Here is a 13,096-nt window from a genome sequence, read left to right as displayed (position 1 = left end):
TGCCACAAATGATACTGCTTGCTATAGCAAATAACAAAGAATAACAGCACACTGATACCCTGGGCCATTATTATTATTACTAATTACTCTCTAATTTATAAAGGAAACAAATCAATTGGTAAATCATTGCCATTAAATACCATTAAAGTCCAAATCTATGCATTGCCATCCCACTTACAGTTGCAAAGTGACATTTTTCAAAATTTCAGCTCATCACGACATACTTGAGGTCATCCCTGGCACAACACTGTGTGCTGTAAGGAACTTGGCAATCATTGCCATCACCCCAGACCTCACATAAAGTGGACGCTGTTGTGTTATGACATCATGGATGACAGAAAATGCAGACCTGTGTGTGACATGCAACAAAGAGTCGGAAGAAACACCTAAACTTTCACTTTCAAGATTTGATTGTTTTAAAAAAAGCATTTTTATTGTGTACTTGTTAATTTATTTTGTATATAAACTAGATGGCTCCGCCCACTGCTGGCTTCGCTCGTAAAACGCAGGGTGGGCGCTGGGCCCCCATTTATCCCGCAGCTGAGCCGCTCCATTAGAGAAAGAGATTGTATTTAAAGATATGGTACAAGCCCCCTGGCACCCAACCCCCAGTTGCGGCCTAGTATTTTAGTATATAATTTAAAACAGAATAAGAATCTGAAAATCTAACAACATCACATTAGGCTTAGGATTTTATTTATAGAGAGAGCAGATATAATAAAACACAAATATCTAAGCAGCCAATCACATGGCAGCAACTCAATGCATTTCTGCATGTAGAAAATGTCAAGATGACCTGCTGAAGTTCAAACTGAGCATCAGAATGGGGAAGAAAGGAATTTTAAGTGACTTTGAACGTGGCATGGCTGTTGGTGCCCGATGGGCTGGTCTGAGTGTTTTAGAAACTGCTGATCTACTGAGATTTTCATGTGCAACCCTCTCTAGGGTTCACAGATAATGGTCTGAAAAAGGGAAAATATCCCGTGAGCAGCAGTTCTCTGGGCCAAAATGCCTTGTTAATGCCAGAGGTCAGAGGAGAATGGCCAGCTGGTTAGAGCAAATAGAAAGGAGATAGTAACTCAAATAACCACTCGTTACAACCAAGGTACACAAAAGAGCAGCTCTGAATTCACATGTCGAATCTTGAAGCAGATGGGCTACAGTAGCAGGAGACCACACTAAGTGCCACTCCTGTCAGCTAAGAACAGGCAACTGAGGGTACAAATTGCACAAGTTCACAAAATTGGACAACAGATGATTGGACAAATGTTGCCTGGTCTGATGAGTCTCAGTTTCTGCCACCACATTTGGATGGTCAGGTTGGAACTTGATGTCAACAACATGAAAGCATAGATCCATCCTTCCTTGTATCAATGGTTCAGGCTGGTAGTGGTGGTATAATGGTGTGGGGGATATTTTCTTGGGCCCCTTAGTACCAACTGAGCATCATTTAAATGCCACAGCCTACCTGAGTGTTGTTGCTGACCATCTCCATCCCTTTATGACCACAGTGTACCCATCTTCTCATGGCTACTTCCAGCAGAATAATGCACCATGTCACAAATGTCACATCATCTCAAACTGGTTTCTGGAACATAACAATGAGGTCACTGTACTCAAATGGCCTCCACAGTCACCAGATCTCAATCCAATAGAGCACCTTTGGGATGTGGTAGAATGGGAGATTCGGATTATGGATGTGCAGCCGACAAATCTGAAGCAACTATGTGTGCTATCACAACAACATGGATCAAAATTCCTGAGGAATGTTTCTAGTACCTTGTTGAGTCCAACCTGGTACTTGTGAGGTGTACCTAATAAAGTGGCCAGTGAGCTTATATTCCATCCATTCATTGTCCACCGCTTATACGAGTTTAGGTCATGGGTGTAGCAACCTAAGCAGGGAAGCCGAGACTTCCCTCTCCCTGGCCAGCTCCTCTGGGGGGACCCCAAGGCGTTTCCAGGCCAGCTGGGAGATATAATCCCTCCAGCTTGTCCTGGGTCTGCCCCGTGACCTTCTCCCAGTGAGACATGCCTGGAACACCCCACCAGGGAGGCGTCCAGGGGGCATCCTGACCAGATGCCTGAACCACCTCAACTGACTCCTCTCAATGCTGAGGAGCAGCAACTCTACTCCGAGTCTCTCCTGGATAACTGAACTCCTCACCCTATCTCTAAGGGAAAGTCCAGCCACCCTGCGAAGAAAACTCATTTTGGCTGCATGTATCAGCGATCTTGCTCTTTCGGTCACTACCCAAAGCTCGTGGCCATAGGTGAGGGTAGGAATGTAGATCGATTGGTAAATCGACAGCCTCGCCTTTTGGCTCAGCTCTCTCTTCACCATGATGGACTGTTGCAGAGCCCGCATTACTGCAGATGCCGCACCGATCCGTCTGTCAACCTCCCGCTCCATTCTTCCCTCACTCGTGAACAAGACCCTGAGATACTTGAACTCCTCCACTTGAGGCAGTAATGTGTTCCCATCCCAGAGAGAGCATTCCACCCTCTTCCGGCTGAGAACTATGGCTTCGGATTTAGAGGTGCTGACTCTCATCCTCGCCGCTTCACACTCGACTGTGAACCGCTCCAGTGAGAGCTGGAGGCCACTGTCCGATGAAGCCAACAGAACCACGTCATCCACAAATAGCAGAGACAAGATTCTGAGATGACCGAACCAGACCCCCTCTGCTTCTTGGCTGTGCCTAAAAATTCTGTCCATATAACTTACGTATGAACAGAATCGATGACAAAGGGCAGCCGAGTCCAACCTCAACAGGAAACAAGTCCGACTTATTACCGGCAATGTGGACCAAGCTCCTGCTCCTGTTGTATAGGGACTGAATGGCTCGTAACAACAAGCCTTGTACCCCTTACTCTTGGAGCACACCCCACAGACCTTCTCCAAATCCACAAAACACATGTGGACTGGTTGGGCAAACTCCCATGCCCCCTCCAGGATCCTGGCCAGGGTGTAGAGCTGGTCCAGTGTTCCACAGCTGGGACAGAATCCACATTGTTCCGCTTGAATCCGAAATTTGACCATCGACCAAACTCTCTTCTCCAGCACTCCTGAATAGACCTTACCAACGAGGCTGAGGAGTGTGATCCCCCTATAGTTGGAACACATCCTTCAGTCACCCTTCTTAAAAAGGGGGGCCACCACCCCGGTTTCCCAATCCAGAGGCACTGCCCCCGATGTCCATGAGATGTTGCAGAGATATGTCAACCAGGACAGCTCCACAACATCCAGAGCCTTGAGGAACCCTGGGTGAACCTCATCCACCCCAGGGGCCCCACCACCTCGGAGCTTTTTAACTACATTGGTGAACTTGGCCCCTGATATGGACGGGCCCCATATATATATATATATATATATATATATATATATATATATATATATATATATAAATATATATATTATATATATATAAATATATATATTATATATATATTATATATATATATATATATTAGAAGAACAGAAAAACCAAGAGCAGTGTGTAATTTGTTACATTTTAGCTCCAATTCTTTTCAGATTTGTACTTAAATCTAATGGGATGAGAACATTCTAATTATAGTTTTATTGTGTTCATGAATGCAAGTGTAAAGATCTATTCTCAAAACAATCATTAGCTGTCAAATAATATTCCGTGTATACGTACATAAATCAGTATTAAAAAGTTGTACCCCCAGCGCCATACGAAAAGTCTATTTAAATGAACCGAGGAGGTCCTTTTACGGGTGCTTTAATGACACGACGAGGCTGGTAGCCAAGGGGTACGGGAATCCCCCTCCAGACCCCATTGTGACGTATGGTGCTGTGGCTCTGCAAGTGGATGCTACACCTCCAGGCTGACAGTACGACGCGCTTACATTCGCCAGATTGGCTTGTGCCGGTTCTTGGCTCCAACCCCGAGCGCGCATGCGTGCCACCACCCGCTCCCCTCCGCACGTAATCCAGGCCACGTTTGCCGCGCGCTCCTTTTTGGTTACATTGTATCAATCTTGCAGCCCTAAAGGATACAAACGGACATCAAAATACAGTGTATTTGAGACACGTCGGGAATGTGAAAACGCGGGATAGTGGCGGGTTTTGCAGCAGGGACTATGCAAGAGCAATACAGGGGGTGAACGCGGAGCCCGAAGAGCTCGGTCGGTCGATGTTTTTCAGTTCCCAGCCTGTGATGGCTGCAGTCCAGTAAACTGGCCTTTCCCATTTTTCCCCTTCAGTTGGATTTCGTTTGGCATTCATTCCAAGTGATTTCACCACGACTCTGCTGGATTTTTTTTGGTATCGTTCAGTTTCTATGGAGTGTACTTAAATATTCTCCGAGGATCGGGGTCTGAAAATGGGGTAAGTGACGGAATGTTGGCCCTTTTTGTGTCTCGTGAATGTTTACTTCTGCATGCTTTTACTAAAAGCCCTTTGTCTCGGGAGCACAGTTGTAAAAAAATAACTGAAAACGTAGCTGCGTTGGCTCTTGGTTTTCTACGGCTCATATTTAACATTCGTAAATGTACAAAAAAGAGCCAAAACCGGAATGCGCTGCAGCTCGTTTTCTGGACGAAATCTTTTTCGCAAATGCTTTAATTTTGCACGCTCAGCTCCCGGACGCTGGGGGCTCAGTGATTCACAACACGCAGTCATCCTCTTAAAAATGAAGGTGAGAATAATGGGAAAGAAGGACGAAACGACCAAAGTAAATCAAGTAAACTGACGGCTTGTCCTCCAAGCGAGTCCCGTTTTCGTAGGTTTGTAGCATTACAGATTGTTTTATTTGCAGGGCTCATCTGAACGCTGCCATTGTGTGCCATTTTATAACCGCCTGCCATGAAAGCGCCTGGACTTAACGCTACAGAATTAGCGGCAGATTGTGTCCGAGACGAGGCTGCCCCGTCCTTTTTTGTATATAGAAAAGGGATTCGCGTTGTTCTTTTGACAGGAGGGTCTTGTTTCGCCGGTGCAGATGGGCTCACATTAGGCCTTTTATTCAGGCTAGAGGGCAGATCGAACCGGGCTTCGCATCGAGAGCACGGGGAAAAAATAACCGGCAACACCAGCCTTGTGTTATTCAGCCTTGGTAATAACTCAGCCTTAGATTTCATGGCCGATTCTTTAGTGTCGAAACGCCGACTTTGCCTTGCCGTTTGACCTGTGAATGCACGCTGGATCGATCTGGGGCCTGCCCTGTGCCCTACCCTGCCGTCACTTTTGGCTTTGAATGCCGCCGTAGAAGATAATGGAAAAATAAAAAATAGACTCGGGCTCATGCATTGGATCTATCACTGCTTGGCATCCTTACCGCATGATCGTTGTTCACTGTTAATTTTCTGCTGTCGACTTAATGAATAGGTTTATGACCTTTGTTTCGAAATTGAAAGCAAACCCCTTCCTGGAGAGTGAGGAGTGCATTGTGGCCGAGTGAAGCAGCGTTCGCAGCCGTCACCACCGCGTTGCTTTGCTGCAAACTTTCACTCGAGTGCCATAGGAACTAGAAAGAGAGACTGCGTGGGCCTGTCTGTGGAGGAAGAAGAGGCGAGGAAAAGCCGTGGACTCCCTCTGCTACGCCGGCTGCTGCTGCTGTGAGTTTTAATCAGATTAATCGTCTGCCCAAATCAGAACTGGATTGTCTCGATGACCCCTTTCAGAGATGCGAGGCTCAGCAGCCGTAACAAGGGCACCATTGTTTTCAGATTTCCCTGAACGAAACCGTGTGGCATCGTGGAATAGCGATCAGGCGACGGGCATGGGCAGCTCCGAATGTGTACGTGGAAGTGAGCAGGTTATTGAAAAGAGAAAGAAATCGGACGCAATATTGTGAGGACGCCGCACGTGGTTTTACGGGTGCCTTTATATTTAAAGATTCACCCTCATTATTATCAAGCTCCCCGCGGAAGTCGCGGTTTAGTAACAAGTACACGTACACAAATAGGACTTTCCTGGTAGACAGGAGCTCGTTTGCTTGTAATCGGGATGGGGTTGTTTACCAGGCATCAAACCCCCAGTACTGCCTGCGATCGGACGGACTAGTGAGCCATAAGTAAGCCTTTATTGCGGGGAATTCCCCTCGTAACTGGCTGACAGGTTGAAAACGTAATCTGGTAGCTCAGACCCCGTCATATGACAGGTGCCAGCAGCTAATTCAAAGTCGAGCAATCAATCAGACGGTCAGTATGGCCTAGTGGCAGGGTGCTGAACTAGCAGTTCACGCTCTACTTGGAGTTCACTATCTAGTATGTACGTTTTTTGTGTCAAGACTGTACGGAAGCTCTCCACTTGTCATGATCACAGATAACTCTTGCACTGTACAAATTGTGGTCCTCTCCAGCAGTGGTTCTTAAATTTAAATATTTCTATCCCGGACGCTAAGTAAATAAAAAAAAAAAGTAAAGCAAATTAGGATATAATCCGTTATGTGAACCAATTTAATTAAGAAAATGTATGCATAATGTAAAAAATGTAATGATAAACTTTCATGATCAATATAAATACATTCTCAATAAGGAGTGTGCTTGATTGGATGACACAGATCATCAGTGTTTGGTTTAAGGTTTCTTAATGAACAGGTTTGGTAATTTTCAGGTTGAAGTTATTATTTCACAAACCTAGTACATGTGCATTTGCAGTTTAAAGTGTTTTGTTATGTTTTCACAGAGGGTTTTTTTTTTTGGAGGAATGTTTGTTACAACAAATGGTATCTGGAAATAATACTTTTATTGCATTTTCCTGAAACTATTTTTCTTGTGGTAAGGATACGTTTTCTATTTGGGTGTATACATTCTCATATAAATACAGAAGTAATTCCTAACAAAACCAGCCACATGGCACAAATAGTTTACTGTGATTTGGTCTTTCAAGAGGAACTGGAGGGCAGGAGGGTGAACAGTTTTTGCACACCGTTGGTCTTCTTTTAAAATTGCTGAATCTTATAATATTGGTGTGGGTTTTTTGGTTCCGTAATTACATGTATAAACTATTTTACAATATGTGTGCAATCACAAGATGGTGATACTTGACCACCGTCTTGGAATGAAAAATGAGCATGGTAAGTTTTTATGCTTTGCCTCTGTGCCCCATATCCTCCAATTTAAAGTGACAGGGCAGGGCAAGATATTTTTTTTAAATTTACTGAAAGCACTTCACTTTAGAACACAATTTCACATGACAAATGCATGTATACCTTGTGTGTGAAGAAATAACTTCGACTTAAAGTAGGCCTTAATGGAGTACTCCACCCAAAAATATTTTCATATGCTACTCACTTTTATGTGATACTTGTGCTCCTTGTGGGGAAACATTACACATAGAAATGTTGAATTGGGTTCTGCTGTATTAAAACAAATGTTGCACTTGTATGCAAAATCAAAGCAGATAATAAAATCTTAAATGCCAGTAAGGTAAGATTAAGAAGTGTAATAAAAACAAACCATGACAGTTCTGTTGTTCATCTTTGTAAACATTAAATGTAACAAATTAAATGTATAGCAAGCTCTAAATGTATGTATATACAGGATGCGGCAGAAATAACTTCCACATTTCAAAGGGAGATTGAAAAAAAAAATGCTACAAGGTATCACCAAAAACTTTTTATTTCCCAAATGTAGATATAAAAAAGTTTTTTACTTTAAGTTTTAAAAATGATATCGTCCAAATGGTGGCCTTGATGGCTGATACACATTTGGAGCCATTCTTGGAAGTTTTCCATCACTCTCACTAGCGTGCCGGGCAAAATTCCTTCAATTTCTTCTTGAATAGCCTCCTTTAGTTGGTCCAAGGACCGAGGACAATGTTTGAAAAACCTCCTGTTGCCGTTACTCTTTAAACCCACAGCAAAATTGTTCTCCGATCTGGAACACTTTCATTAGCACGTAACCCGAACCGAGTGCGAAACACCCTCTGCGCCGCAGCTACAGATTCATCATTTTTGAAAAAAGCCTCCACTACAAAGCCTCGATGCTCACCCGACCACGGCATGGTGACGACTGAAAACTTTATTATGGACCGCACCCCTCTACCTGCTTTGGGGACCCTACAGTGATTTTTCTAAATGTGGGAGTTATTTCTGCTGCACCCTGTAGTAACAGATTGTTACACGCAGCTTTCAGACACAGTCCTTGAGAAATGTGTTGTGAAGAGAGGATCACTCTTTTAAAGAAGCGGCTGTAAGCTCTGCTTTTCAGTGTATATTCCTCAATTATATGATGCTAAGATGCTCAGGCATGTTTCTATAGTTATGCTCAGCCACAAATTGGTTGTGCTTGTATAAATCACTACTTGCTTTAGATCTAATTTAATTTTTGTGTGTCATTTGGAATAAATAAAGGCATTGTAACCTTGTAAGAATAATTGCAGAAGGGGATGACTTACTCTGAGTGTTGATCATTTTTTTGAACTCTTTCTCCCGCACAGTTGTAACCAGAGTTGTGTCTTTTAAGAAGTAAAATGCAGTGGCTACTGTTACCTAAATCTGCTGTTTACGGACATACAGACATAACATACTGTATCAGGGTCCAAACATTACTGGCATTTGTTGTTTGCTTAGCTTTCATGCAACCTTCATACTGGACTATGTGGTTTTATTTTTAAATGACTGTGTAAATCTTTGCTTGTAATTATTTAAGTTTGTACAGTATACTTATAAAAAGCATACTGTATTTCTAAAATAATGGACAATTCTCTTCATTTTGGTACTTAAACATCTGAAAGTTTCAGGTGACCTTTGCTTAACATTATTTAAGAAACATTTTCACACTAACAGACAGACATTGTTTGGAAGCAGACTCCTAAAAATTCATTCAGCATTTAGCATGTATTTAGTCTCGTGATATTTGTTCCTCTGATTTATCAATGCACTCGTGCTTAGCAAATGTCTCTGTGCTTGATTACAACGCTCACTTGCAGTTTTGAGACATTTGTAACTGGTGTAGGTTGATTTCTGACCAAATGGTAGTGCTAAATGTAATGCAGTAATTGTCACATTCCATGATTAGTATATCGAAAGGGAAGTCACAATTGTAATCGTGATTAATTGTGCAGCCTCAGTACTAATCACTATTCTGCTATGTCTTCCTGAGCTAAAATGAGTTGAATCAAATATCAGAATGGTAAAATTTCTTGTAGACAGTGGCAACAAGAGCATTAAGCATAAACTCACCGAGGCTTGGTCTCAACCTGTTTGCTGGTAAGGTCCCAATGGCGGTGATGCCTCCAGCATTGGCTGCTAATGTCCTTTTGATGTCATGTTGGCCTCACCAGGCATCATAGCACTGTGGAAAAAGAAGTTTGCTTAAGCTGAACACATGGCAAATTTTTAGAGAAAAATGTGGCAAACAAGATCACCAGTGAACCCAGCAAATTTGTTGAGAAAAATGCTTCGGCAAATTTCACCAGTCCACATTATTTATAACGTAAATAGGTTAAACGTTCCCCAGTAATGACATTTACATTCACGCTATAAGGAAAGTGTTTCAAAGTAGTGGCTTGGGAAAACTGGCAAGGCAAGTTTCATTCAACATGGCATATAAAGATGGACAAACTTGCTTGGTGTCCCATTGAGAGTAAGAGGCACCCCTGAAGCCGACAGCACATTATACAACTTCTAGTTGGAGGGAATGTCAAACTGGATGATTCTTCACCTTCTGATTACACAACTAGGAATTGCAGGGAACGAGATTACCCACCACACAATCTCCAAAGTGTAGTGAGGCCATCAAATTATGGCAGTTCATTAAAGTGAGCAGTCTGACAACACCAGTGCTGTACAAAGGCTTTCCAGTCATGGGAAGTTGTCCTGAAATCTTCATGATATGATAAGCACATGACATCAGATGGATGAGCCTCTCTTCTGTTTGTCAGGACCAAGACACCTGTATTTATTATTCATCACGGGTGAAATCTGTGCGCTCATCAGTTGTCAGTTCTCTCACACACACACGCACACACAGTTTCACCTCTACAACTCGTGTGTTGGGGCACTGGCTGCGTCAAACTACACAACTAATGGTCCAAGGAGTGCGCAGTGGCTGCTCTCAGCTCATTCAGATTATGTAAGTGAAGTCTGTGACTGAAAGTCTCTAGAAGAGCCATGAGATATGACAGGGAGCTTTTAGGTATTTATTTTATTTCTGCATGTGTATTGTTAAGGATTTTTAAACCAGTGTGATGTCTGTGCAGGTTTGGGAGCTAAGAGGCACAATGTGATTGTTTCCGGAAGTTTTGTTTGTTTCTTATTCCTGCCACCAAGGTGTTCGATCCCATCATTCTGTCATTTATTACTACCAATCCTCATCTAATCATTTAGATGCCTGGTGTGAACGCTCAGGACAGTGTTTCAGTCCATTGGTGTGCCTCTTTTGTCTGACTTGGGTAATGCTGCACCAAACTAACCATTAAAGCACAGGTGATTGTTTGGCTTTTATCAGATTGTAATTTGTAAATGTCATGGGATGCAACTTTCTTTTGTGCTGTTTACTATTTCTAGAGTCTCTTGTAACTCAGCATGGCTCTTTTACATCTGCCATTAAAATGTCATTTTGGTGGGCTGATTATTTGACCACATTAAAAAAGCAGGTGAAAATGACCTTGCAGTCGGACGACATGGAGTTGGCAAGAAATGTATACCAACCATATTTAACATGGGTGTAAATGCAAATGTGTGTTCTGTCCACATACGATGTTCACATAAGCAGAAGTTGATTTGAAATTTACCCACAATTAATGTGACATTTTCTTATCCTGATGTAATGAGGGCACCGGAGAGGCATTTTTATGGTTGTGGTAAATCTGATCGTGCTAAATTATACTTGGATACAATCCCTGTACAAAGCTCTTGTTAATGCCAGGTATGGAGGGGCACCTGCGTTATGAAATAAAGAGTGATTAGCGCATTAAAAAGGCTATCTTTAGGAGCACAGAAGCATGGAAGTCATTTTGCTTAATGAGGACTTGCAGTTTTCACTTTCTATATCTACTTCATCCAGTTCAGGGTTTCAGGGGGCTAATCTCAGTGTTTCTTAGACTCTGTGTGTTGCTGTAAGGTTTTGCTCTGTTTTTACTTGGACTCCAAGCCTAATTGAACAAGTTATTTCCCAGTTTCTGATTTGAATTTAATGTAGAAATCCCAAAACCAAAGTGCCCACATTAGTGGGTCTGCCCCTGAAGTAGTTACACCTTTTCAGTATTCAGTGTTGTTTGTCTAGGTGTTTTCTCAGCTTGTTGTTAATTGTCATTATTATGATAAACTAGGGGGCTTTGCCCCCTGCTCGCTTCGCTTGCCAACCCCCACCCCACCAGCCTGTGATCCGCGCCAGCCTCTTCGTATATCTGCCGCTTGTGTATGTGAATTTCAACAAATCTTTTAATTCTCACAGATCAACACCTCTTCATTGTGAAGAAACACTACTTTTTCCTGACAGCAACACGATTTACACAATCTACAAGTCCCCAACTTAAAGTTTAAATCCGAACAATATATTCAACCTCTTTTCGCTGTTCCGTTATTTCACCGAGTAATAATTTCTGTTTGTTTGCGCTAATGCAATCTTTACTATCATTTTTTTGAGACTTTCGAATTTTAGTACTTTCAATATCTCTAACCTGCTCTGCCTGTGTTTGGCGCCAATTTTTTGGAACCTCTTTACGATGTTCTGCTTTGTCATCTACTCTTTGTCTTTTATTTTTGGCCCCAGCGAGGTTAAATCTCTTGGCACAAAGTCTTGTCTCGCAGGACATGAAAGTATCTCTCTGAAAACGTCACGTCTTGTTCTAGGCTAAATAGTCTTGTCTCGTCCCAGGATTTCTTTTATTATAATAGAGAGATTAAGGGAGCAAACTACATAGAAAAAAGGCAAATTTACAAGAAAGCTCTATCTTTAGTCATCATCCCTCTAATGGTAGAGATTGACAAGCAAAACCTTGATCATTAGGACTCTGCTAAAGGAAATCTAAATTATCTAGTTGTGGATGTGGCTCTCTTAAGACCATGCTATTACAGGACTTGTTTGGTTATTTTCAGTCTCAGACTTCATTGACATAATCTTAACCAGTTGGAGGAAGTTGTGTGCTCCTATGACCATCAGTCATGCTGTCTGACATGTCCAACTAGTTCTTGATTCACCCTGGCAAAAACCAGCCTCATTTTGCCTAAAGTTGTAGTGACAGGCTTGTGTGTGCACAAGCTGAGATCAGTGAGATCCAGCCTCGAAGTACTATACATATAAGGCAGGTATACATAGTTAGGAATGGCAGCTTTGGACTAGGCAAACCGAAGAGGGAGTCATCTTATCTGATGGTGTGTGTTTTACATCCCACAACAGAATACGAAAGAAAAAAGAAATCGGGGCAAGATTGCGGCTGAGCTTGGCATTTGTGTAAAGCCTTTGTATGGGTACTGAGTTTGCAATACTTTGCAAATGTGAAATTGTGCTGGAAAGTTGTCACACAGTGGTCTAGTTTGACATAACCCTATGATAACTAGTCCTGTACATTGACATACACTGCCAACAACATCAGCAATTGCAGTTATGTTTGATATGCCTTCTAACTAGATGTCTCATAATGTGACATCAGCTTTTGTTTGTTTTAGTTCTCTGTCTGCCTCACTTGTTGCTCCCCCTGTAGCATTCGCTGCTTCCCTGAGTCAAACCTAGAAAACCAGCCAGTTGTCACCAGTCAGGAATTGTTCAGGGTGATGCTTCTGGAGTCATCCTCAGTAAAACAGCAGAGGTGAAATGTGAACCTAGGACGTTGGATATTGCATACAGTCCTGCTTGAGAAGCTGAGGTAAAGGAAGAAAGTCCCCTCAGACAGCTGCTAACAAAGCTGCTAAGTGGTGGGCTTTGTTACACAATAACGGATGTTCTTGTTATCTTTGCTGTGCATGCACTATTGCTTACAGTAGTCAAAATGTTTTCAAAGTTTTTTGACTTTAGAGGGGATTTGAGGATAGAATCAAAAAGTAAAGACAACTTACCCATTAACAACAATAACTGTGAGTAGATGAACATAATATCATCTCTGCAGGTTGATGCACTTTTTGTATCATTCCATTAACTTCTTCATTCCTTAGATGAAGAAGCTTTTTCGGTTGCTCCTGAA

At 42.4% G+C, this 13,096-nt stretch overlaps 1 protein-coding gene across 4 annotated transcripts in view; it reads left to right on the top strand.

The window, feature by feature from the left end:
• The first annotated feature begins 3,960 nt into the window (after positions 1–3,960).
• The window catches only part of LOC120541644 (zinc finger protein 609-like), a 241,117-nt gene continuing 231,981 nt past the window's right edge, over positions 3,961–13,096 (top strand). For 3 of the 4 annotated variants that reach the window (XM_039773470.1, XM_039773469.1, XM_039773467.1), the window contains exon 1: positions 3,961–4,354. The gene's annotated coding sequence lies outside the window, so the exon portion shown is untranslated. Of the gene's footprint in view, positions 4,355–4,733; positions 4,753–13,096 lie in introns of those variants that run through there. The other variant, XM_039773468.1, reaches the window with a different exon arrangement.

Source organism: Polypterus senegalus, chromosome 12 (genome assembly GCF_016835505.1).
Source record: "Polypterus senegalus isolate Bchr_013 chromosome 12, ASM1683550v1, whole genome shotgun sequence".
Taxonomy (NCBI): Eukaryota; Metazoa; Chordata; class Cladistia; order Polypteriformes; family Polypteridae; genus Polypterus; species Polypterus senegalus.
The sequence above is the reverse complement of the archived record's forward strand: the minus strand, read 5'-3'. Positions and strand labels throughout refer to the sequence as shown.